Source organism: Rutidosis leptorrhynchoides, chromosome 2 (assembly GCF_046630445.1).
Source record: "Rutidosis leptorrhynchoides isolate AG116_Rl617_1_P2 chromosome 2, CSIRO_AGI_Rlap_v1, whole genome shotgun sequence".
Classification (NCBI taxonomy): Eukaryota; Viridiplantae; Streptophyta; class Magnoliopsida; order Asterales; family Asteraceae; genus Rutidosis; species Rutidosis leptorrhynchoides.
Genome location: NC_092334.1, coordinates 589432201 through 589441219, shown reverse-complemented (window position 1 = coordinate 589441219; position 9019 = coordinate 589432201). Strand labels below are relative to the sequence as shown.

At 31.0% G+C, this 9019-nt stretch overlaps 1 long non-coding RNA gene across 2 annotated transcripts; it reads left to right on the top strand.

Moving 5' to 3' along the window:
• The first annotated feature begins 201 nt into the window (after positions 1-201).
• LOC139893313 (uncharacterized) lies at positions 202-3408 on the top strand. Of its 2 annotated transcripts, none has more exons than XR_011774473.1 (6): positions 202-709; positions 795-849; positions 1472-1633; positions 1771-2013; positions 2434-2484; positions 2852-3408. It is a non-coding gene; the product is annotated as an uncharacterized lncRNA (long non-coding RNA). The 2 variants fall into 2 exon arrangements; XR_011774472.1 differs by having other exon boundaries at positions 800-849; positions 2852-3407.
• The last annotated feature ends 5611 nt before the right edge of the window (positions 3409-9019 follow it).

Here is a 9019-nt window from a genome sequence, read left to right as displayed (position 1 = left end):
TATCTATCTATCTATCTATCTATATCTATAATCTATCTATCTATCTATCTATCTATCTATCTATCTATAAACATCTATAAATCGTGAAGGTTTATCCTATGTGTCAATTCCTTAAGTACTCCTAATCTCAAATGCCACGTGTAAAAATACATACTTAATCACAATTAACACTAATTAATTAACCTAATTTCCACCATCTTCAATCTTCAATCGACAATAAAAAAACACATCAGAAATCCCCAATCTTTCTTCTCCTACTGCTCCTATATGATCCATCCCCTACAAACCCCAATCTCACACCTGATTCAATCAGACAAAGATACGCAATCAATCAGATGCGATTGATAAACCAAAAAACCAATCACCATAAACACTGATTATCAACGTGGTTTGTTTCACACATACAATATTCTTTGATTAGGGTTCATAACACAATCAATGTGTATGCTGCTATTTGTATCGGAGAAAATGGGTAACTACAAAGGCTTCATCCTTCAGTTTCTCTCCGTTCCAAAATAGATCTTTCAGATAAAAAAAAGTTACAGATCGATGTGGTTCGCTCGATTCTTTTAATGATTAACAGTCGAAATCCTGAAGGACAAACCCGTGTTTAATTCAAGGTGTCTGATTCAAGGTGTATTATTAACAGATATCTGCAAGTCACTATTTGATGATACAGAATCAAGGTGTTTGATGATACAAAATCAAGGTATTGATTCTATATCTTCACTTCATTTTTTTGTTTAAAGATATTGTGTTTCAATTTATTAACAAATGGCAGCACCTTCTTTTAGTTTAGTTACCTAACAATGGACCATTCCGAGTGAAGTCGTAAATTTGTAAATCGGGGTACGTTCATCAATCCTTGTGAATATTGTATTTTTAATTTGTATATTGTATATGTTAATATTTTTTCAGAATATTGAATCCTTTAATGTGAATCTGTATCTATTATAAATTTTGAACATGTTTTGTATTATAAATTATAAAGTAATGAGTAATAAACATCATCCGTTCAAGATGCAACTAAAAAGTCTGGTTTATATTACTTCGATTTTAAAGCTTTGTATTTTGTTGTATAGAATTAATTTACTTTTTTTCAACTTAAATTGCATATTTCTTTAATTGGGAAAATTTTGATTCAAATAATATATTCAATTGTGAAAATTAAGTTGAGTGGTTAACAGTATTAGTTAACAATTTGAAGTAATATGTTTTACAACTTTCAAAGTATGGAATAAAAAACATCATTCGTTAGAAGATGCAACTAAAACGTCTGGTCTCTTTGCCCACGTTCACATCCATAATTGTTGATTCTTCTCATTCATGTATGTTTTATTCACTTTAATAAACATGTCATAATTACTATGCAAGTTCTTACTTTCTTTTTCTAACCAATTGTTTAATGAAATGACATGATATCATTCACTTAAAAACTGGAAATTGGTTGACAAGTATGTTGTATATGTAGAAATCATCACGATACTTCCCGATGATGATTGGGCGTACGTTGCTTTCAGAAAGTGTTTTCAATAGGCAACTCCATTCTCGACTTGACCTTGGACATTGATGCCATCTTAGCCCTTAAATATACCTATTCTCATTATCCATAAGAACCGGAGGCGTCTTTTAGGTAACACAATTACCAACTTTTGAGTTGTAGCCCATATACAAATTGTTTTAATCGTCAATTATATCTAACCCGCCTATCACCATTTTTGAAAGTGTTACGGAGAAGTTTTCTAACCCGCGTATCACCATTTTTGAAAGTGTTACGGAGAAGTTTTTTCACAAGACCGCTTATGAACTCGGGAAGTCGATGTGAGAGGATCAGGATCTACCTGATGAGCTATATCAGATAATTAATTGGTTAGAGGCTGTTGATTAAGGTTTATGTGGACACATTTGTTCACGACACTTTGTATCCTAACTACATCGAGGATAACTGTCAACCGGAGGCTTTTTAGACCCATTACCCAATTTGACTAACCTACTCAGGCTGCTACTTCTAAGGTTTGAAAATACGATTATGTTGGATGCCTCAAAGGAGATACTTTTTATTTTATAATAATCTTCTATTATGTGTGCATGAATAGAAACTTTTTTTGGGTACCATTATTGAATTCGTGCACTTTTTTTGAATTCTTATATCTCGTGTCTTTGCACCACGACTTCTTATCGAAGTTCACTTTGGATCCATATACTTATGGATAACTACACACCTTATGTCACTTAGGTAAGTTTCTATTTAGTAATTTAACTTTAGTAAGTTTCTGTTCACTAAAAGTTGCAACACATTCCATCATGGGTACTGTAATGCAGGGGGTTGCTGATGGGTGATGTTCAAAGCATGCAACCTGATTTATTTTATGTAGCAGCTATATTAGGGTAAAAAATTGAAATGATTCTGATGTTATTTGCCATATGTTTCAGTCAGCAAAACACATGAGTGACTATGATGTTGCTACTGAAGAACTATATCTTGTAAGCTACATATTGTTGTTTATTTATTTATTTTTTTTGTAAGATTATTGACCTTTAGACCCAAATTTGTTAACTGGTTTCTTTTTACATGGGCTTGCACATTGTCTAATGAGCAGCTCATATAGATAAAAGACTTAGCAATATTTTGACCTGTTACTCTGCAGCCTAATTACTTTACAACTTGCTCATTGAGTATGTCACTTATATGATGTTCTCAATGGATGTAAATAATTTGCCAAAGTTGTGGAGGCTAAGGTGTGAGGAGGCTGTTCAACCCATTTTGATTTAGTTCTTTAAAATATCGCAGTGGTACTTAGGTTTAGTATGTTTTACTGATTACTGATTTTACTTAATCTTTTGAATGCAGGAAAATATGCTCAAGTGACGAACAATCCTGAGAACAAAGGGTGCATCAATGCAATTAAATCATAGGGCAGATTCCATTTGAAGTATCAATACGAATTCCGATTTCTGAATTCCGAGATACTCATACACCGGACTCGTTTATATGGCGACGATTTAATTCGAATTCCGTTTATATGAGGACGATTTAATCCGACTTCTGTTAATATCAAACCGTTTATAGAACAATTCGAATCCGAATTTAATTAAATGAAGTTTTAGATTTGGCGGAATCATCGTAATGTATAATCCATTCATGACGAGTAAGTAACTCTGCATATTTTCATTAAAATCATGTTTATGTGCAAAGGAATAAAGTTTTTTAATCTGTTTAGAAGAATTTGATTTCGTTCTATTTAAGATGTTTGATACATATTTTATTATCAGAGACAAGTTATTTATTGATTTTGTACACTAATATCTCATAGCAAATAGAATTGTGGTTGCTTCGGATAATCGCAACGGTGTTGCAGACTGATATGGGTGCAGTTAATAACAAGTTTACATATTATATATGGATGGTGGCACTACAGGCTCATTCATTAATGCATTAGGTTAAAACATTTTATAAAAATAATATGTAATTTTGATTCGAATTCTGAAATGTACTTCACATATTGTTATATTTTGACATCTTCAAACACGTATATTTAGGATTTTTCGTGTTCTTTAATGTTTTGGATGGTATGATCTTTTCCTATACTATTGAACAAATTTTTCTTATCGCTCAACAAAACATTTATTGTTTCTCAGACTGTAGTGTAGTTTTTGTTGTTGTTATAAAAGTAAAACTCTATAATCATATTAGTGATTATCAATTGTTGACACTATTAACAAATACAAATTCTTGACAGACTTACAACCATTTTCACTTTTTATTTTCCAGTGACACAATATTGGAATACAAGCTAAACGAAAACTCAAGCAAAAGTTTGGAATACAGTACTAGAGAATGGAAACTTGGTAAAAACGAATATAAACAATTGATTGTTGCATTGAAAGTGTATTCATTCATAACGTTTACGATACTTAGATTTACACTCAATTTTGTTTTAATACATGTATTATCAATAATTAATGGTTTCGTCATTTGTAAGTGTATCATCGTTTACTTTGCAACAAATCATGTTTACATCAATACGTAACTTTATGTTTTGTAATCAATCTATGTATAAACTATAATTTATCAAAGTTTTAGTAAGGTGTGTTGTTTACAAGGATATATTTTACTAATTCAATCACAACAGTACTATTCACACTTTTCCTATAAGAACGTTATTTCCTATATAAATTTAAAAACCAACAATATTTGCGGATGAGTCCCCGTGTAACGCACGAGCTCATAAATCTAGTATAAAATAAAGTAATATGTATTAACGATCACCTACTAACTATTAGCTAACGGTTATTTGCTAAGTCAGAGGCATTGAATATACCTCTATACATTTATTACAAGAATTCGATATGGTTGGAGATCCCTTTGTATCACGATATCCACAAACATATCACATCAATTTTGATCATACTTTGTCTTTTATTTTAATGCACTCAACAAAGGCTCATATTCATGCATTTCTTGCTTTGCAAATTGCATCCCTGCTATAAATATGTCAATTAACCAAAAAGGTCCAATCCACACACCTCATTCTATCTCAATTATTCTATCAATGGACCATCAAGACCTCCTCAAGAACTCGAAGAAAAAGAGAACGGAAAGAGTGAGCTTCTCGGCAAGTTTGCCACCAGATGTTCAAGGAGTGTTTGCCGATAGTAACTGTGCTGTCAAGTATTCGTCTAATCCTTTTATTGATATTAAAAAATCGATATTGGATATGATTCGATATGTTAAAGTTAGAGATTGGAATGATATTGAGGAGTTGGTTTATTGCTATATTGCGCTTAATCCGCCTGAAATTCATATATACATTAAGGATGCTTTCCTTAGTTTATCTAAATCTCCTAATTATCATAGCAAAAAAAGCTAGATTTTTTTTATGGTTATCATAACAAATGATGTAATTCTTGTGCGTAGAAAAGTTAATTGAATGAATTTGCTATGTGTGTTCTTTACCTGATATTGGATATCATGTTTTGATCTTCACTTTTGCAATTTGCTAAAAGAGATTATGAAGTGCTATAAGGTTTTAATCATTTTGCTCATTAACTATGAATGGATATTTATAACTTATTAGAGTTTGAATCGTGAATTCGCAACTATGAATGAGTATTTATACATCAATAATATCTTGAGAATATAGAATCCTAGACTAATGCAAATACAATACTTTCCTAATTCAATTACAATACAAGATATAGATTTCGACTATTATGTGATTTGGATTACTATATGTTTAAGAAACGCTCGTACCACTTTATAGATACCAATCCAATCTTCAGTTATTAGTATATATTTTTTTATTTTATTTTTTGACAAAAATATTAATATATATAAATATTAGATCAGAAGATTCGAAGGAATACATTGGAGTTACAATGAACAGATCCTATCGATCTGTAAAGTGAGTACTTGGTCACACACGACCAAAACTCTTTGACAAGCGCTCACAAAACGAGCATTGTTGAAATTGAAAATGTGATTACACAAATAAAACCACCAAACCTAAGCCTAACACATAAACATAAACCCGATACCGTATTCGCATCCGCATCATCACTCCTCAGAAGCGCATACCTAAATCAAACATCGGGCAACTCAAGAACATCTAACCCGAGGCCTATTTTGAAATGTCCCGTTCATATCGATTATAAACGTTTCATATTAATTGATTTCCATGCGAGGTATTGACCTCTATATGAGACGTTTTTCAAAGACTGCATTAGTTTTTAAAACAAACCATAACCTTTATTTTATCGTTAAAAGTTTTAAAATCATAACGTAGATTATCCAGTAATGATAATCTAAAAGATAACATTTTTCACACGACCGTTACATAATGGTTTACAATAATATTACACATCGATTTAAATCTCCGAATGCAGTTTTTAAACAATATATTACAAGCATGCTGACTCCAATTCTTGTCCTTAATTAGCATGCAACAGCGGAAGCTCTTAATAATCACCTGAGAATAAACATGCTTAAAAACGTCAACAAAAATGTTGGTGAGTTATAGGTTTAACCTATATATATATATCAAATTGTAATAATAGACCACAAGATTTCATTTTCATAAACATCCATCTCATATCAGACATTTTGCATAAACTGCATAGAGATAAAAATCATTCATATGGTAAACACCTGGTAACCGACATTTACAGAACGCGTCTAGAATATCCCCATCATTCCGGGACTCTCATCGGACATGATAAAATCGAAGTACTAAAGCATCCGTAACCCGGATGGGGTTTGTTAGGCCCAATAGATCTATCTTTAGGATTCGCGTCAATTAGAGTTTCTGTTCCCTAATTCTTAGATTACCAGACTAAAAAGGGTGATATTCGGTAATAATAATTCAACCATAGAATGTAGTTTCGCATACTTGTGTCTATTTTGTAAAATATTTATAAAACTGCATGTATTCTCATCCCAAAATATTAGATTTTAAAAGTGGGACTATAACTCACTTTCACAGATTCTTAATTCGTTGAGAATTAGACTTGGCCACTGATCGATTTACGAACCTATAACAAATATATACATATATATCAAAGTATGATCGAAATATATTCACAATATGTTTTATTACATTTTAACGATTTAAGTTTGTTAAGTTAGCAGTCCAACGTTAGTAATCTACAACTAGTTGTCCATAGTTAGATGTACAGAATTAAATCAATATATATTATCTCGAATCAATCCACGACCCAGTGTATACAAGTCTCAGGCTAGATCACAACTCAAAGTATATATATTATTTTGGAATCAACCTCAACCTTGTATAGCTAACTCGAACATTACTGCATATAGAGTGTCTATGGTTGTTCCCAAATAATATACATAGATGGGTCGATATGATATGTCAAAACATTGTACACTTGTCTATGGTATCCCAAGATTACATAATATATGTTAGAATACATATATAATACAATATAAGTTAGTTAAGTTATGATTTGTATAGATTTGTTACAAATTTCACGTAGCTACAACAAGTAAAAATATCCAATTTTGTTTTACCCATAACTTCTTCGTTTTAAATCCTTTTTGAGTGATTCAAGTTGCTATGGTTTCATATTGAACTGAAATTTATGAATCTAAACAGAAAAAGTATAAGTTTATAGTCGGAAATATAAGTTACAAGTCGTTTTTGTAAGAGGTAGTCATTTCAGTCGAAAGAACGACGTCTTGATGACCATTTTGAAAAACATACTTCCACTTTGAGTTTAACCATGATTTTTGGATATAGTTTCATATTCATAAGAAAAATCATTTTCCCATAAGGACAACTTTTAAATCAAAGTTTATCATAGTTTTTAATTATCTAACCCAAAACAGTCCCCGGTTTCACTACGACGACGTATGTCCGGTTTTACGGTGTTATTAGTGTTTTCAGTTTTTAAATCATTAAGTTAGCATATCATATAGATATAGAACATGTGTTTAGTTAATTTTAAAAGTCAAGTTAGAAGGATTAACTTTGTTTGCGAACAAGTTTAGAATTAACTAAACTATGTTATAGTGATTACAAGTTATAATCTTCGAATAAGATAGTTTTATATATATGAATCGAATGATGTTATGAACATCATTACTATCTCAAGTTTAGTAGGTAAACCTACTGGAAGTGACAAGAAATGATCTAGCTTCAAAGGATCTTGGATGGCTTGAAAGTTCTTGAAGTAGAATCATGACACGAAAACAAGTTCAAGTAAGATTTCTATTCGAATTAAGATTGTTATAGTTATAGAAATTGAATCAAAGTTTGAATATGAATTATACCTTGAATTAGAATGATAACCTACTGTAAATAACAGAGGTTTCTTGATCTTAGATGATTACTTGGAATGGATTAGAAAGCTTGGAAGTAAACTTGTAAACTTTAAAGTGTTTATGAAGTGTTCTTGAGTAGTTGTTTTGTATGTTGATCTAGGTTAACTAGATTGAGCTAGATTATGAAGAAAATGATGAAGAACACTTAGAATAATAAGAGAGGAATTGAGAGAGAGTAATTTGATGCATAAAAGTTAGAATGAAAATGTGTTTATGGTTGGTGAAGAAAAACGTGATCCTACCCTTGAATATAAGGTTCCATTAGTTTGTATTTTTGTTAGATATTTTATGCTAGTTGCCAAATGATGGTTCCCACATATTCAGGTGACTCATTAAGGCTGCTAAGAGCTGATCATTGAAGTGTATATACCAATAGTATATACATTTTAGAAGTTGTGTATTGTACGAGTACGAATACGGATTGAATATGAGTAAATAGTGTTACTGTAATAAATAGTGTTTAATGTAGCAAATAGTTTTACTGTAGCAATAGTATTTTACTGTAGTGAATAGTATTTACTATACTAAATAGTATTTTACTGTAGCAAAACGAAAATTTACTGTAGCAAATAGTGTTTTACTGTAACAAATAGTGTTTTACTGTAGCAAATAGTGTTTTAGTTGTAAATCTTTGATTTAATTGTATTTCTTCTTATATATATATATATATATATATATATATATATAAATATAATAAAAACTTACATCATAAAAAAATAATACGATTATATAATTATCACATGTTATGACGTTCGTGAATAATCAGGCAAACGGGGTGGTCAATTGTCTACATAAACTCATTTCAATTAATCAAGTCTTAACAAGTTTGATTGCTTAACATGTTGGAAACATTTATTCATGTAAATATTAATCTCATATATAATCATGGAAAAGTTCGGGTCACTACAGTACCTACCCGTTAAATAAATTTCGTCCCGAAATTTTAAGCAGTTGGAGGTGTTGACACATCTTCTGGAAATAAGTGCGGGTATTTCTTCTTCATCTTTTCTTCACGCTCTCAGGTGAACTCGGGTCCTCTACGAGCATTCCATCGAACCTTAACGATTGGTATTTTGTTTTGCTTAAGTCCTTTAACCTCACGATCCATTATTTCGACTGGTTCTTCAATGAATTGAAGTGTTTCATTGATTTGAATTTCGTCTAAAGGAATAGTGATAT